The sequence below is a fragment of the Nothobranchius furzeri genome, chromosome 1, assembly GCF_043380555.1.
Source record: "Nothobranchius furzeri strain GRZ-AD chromosome 1, NfurGRZ-RIMD1, whole genome shotgun sequence".
Classification (NCBI taxonomy): Eukaryota; Metazoa; Chordata; class Actinopteri; order Cyprinodontiformes; family Nothobranchiidae; genus Nothobranchius; species Nothobranchius furzeri.
This window is the reverse complement of record NC_091741.1, coordinates 31,901,755-31,903,371: the sequence shown is the minus strand read 5'-3', so window position 1 is coordinate 31,903,371 and position 1,617 is coordinate 31,901,755.

Sequence of the window (1,617 nt, the reverse complement as noted above, 5' to 3'; positions counted from 1 at the left end):
TTCGAGCGGTGGTTTATTATTTGTTATTGGACTTCTGTGCTAGTCATGGATGAACACCATGTTCAGACAAGAGAAATCTCCGTGTGGTTTTAGGGTGAACCACAGCACGGAGACGATTTTAAATGATTTTAGAGTAAATGATGATGCCTGAAGGGTAACGGCGTCGGTTCTACTGGATCCCTGGGCTGCCTTTGATACAGTAGACCACACTGCTCTTGTAACTTGTTTAAAACGGATCGGCCTCTGGTGCAGTCCACCGATGGTTCACATCCTACCTCACAGGACTCTTATGGTGAGTTTGGATACCTGTTCCTCTGGGGATCATGGGATTACATGTGGTGTGCCCCAGGGTTCAATTTTGGGCCCAGTGCTTTTTTTTACCTTTATATGCTCCCTCTTGGCAGGGTCATCAGGAGACACGGGGTGGATTTCCACAGCTACGCTGATGAGACACAGTTGTGGGCAGCAGTAGCTCAACAGGTTGAGCGGGTTGTCCAGTAATCAGAAGGTTGCAAGTTCGATCCTGGCTCTGGACAGAATTCTGCTGTTGTGTCCTTGGGCAAGACACTTAACCCACCTTGCCTGCTGGTGGTGGTCGAAGGGGCCGGTGGTGCCTCTGTCAGTGTGCCCCAGGGCAGCTGTGGCTACATCGTAGCTCATCACCATAAGGGTGAATGGATGAATGATACACTGTAAAGCGCTGTGGAGTCCTTACTGTGAGAGGCGTTATACAAGTGCGGGTCATTTGTACATCTCTGTGTCTCCTGATGACACACAGCCAATGGACATCAAATCCTGGATGTCAGAAAGCTTTCTCCAGCTCAACCAGAGCAAAACTGCAGCTGTAGTCATCGGTCCTGAGGCCCAGCGAGAAACTTTTACCAAAAATACAATCACTGTGTTTTACCCCTTCTGAGCAAGTGAAGAACCTGGGTGTGACTTTCGACTTTTATCCCACACATAAAAACATCCCTAAATTAGGTTTTTACCATCTAAAGCAGGGCTTTTTCTCAGAGGGCCTCCTTCCCGTGTCCAGGACCAGCACGGACCCCCAACCCCAACTCTACACGCATCAAATGTGATCATTTACCTTCTTTTCAGATGTACAGAGGTATACCTTTTACATGGAGCTTTGATTATACTGTAGGGTGCAGTTTTAGGATCTTATAAATGTAAGTTTTACAAATAAAATCTTGCTAACCTCACACCCTCAGCAGTCTTGTAGGGAACCCCTGATCTAAAGAACATCGCCAGAGTCCGCCCCATCCTCTCGGGCCAGTGCGGAGATGCTGATGCACGCTTCTGCCACCAGTAGAGTGGACTACTGTAGTGCCCTGCTTTCCGATCTTCCCAAAAGAGCATCCCAGACTTTTACAAAGGCAGCAGCTCATGTCCTGATGGAGACCAGGAGGCGGGAGCACATTACACCAGTTTCAGAAGCGCGGCATTGGCTCGCCGGATGTTTCAGGATAAAGTGTCTCAATGGTTTATCTCTCAGAACTGCTGTTGCCTTACGAACCCTCGCGACCTCTTGCAGCCGTCTCCTCGTCATCCCTAAAGTCAGGACACACCCACGGCGAGGCGTCCTGGCCCTCGTCTCTGGAACAGGCTGCCAGA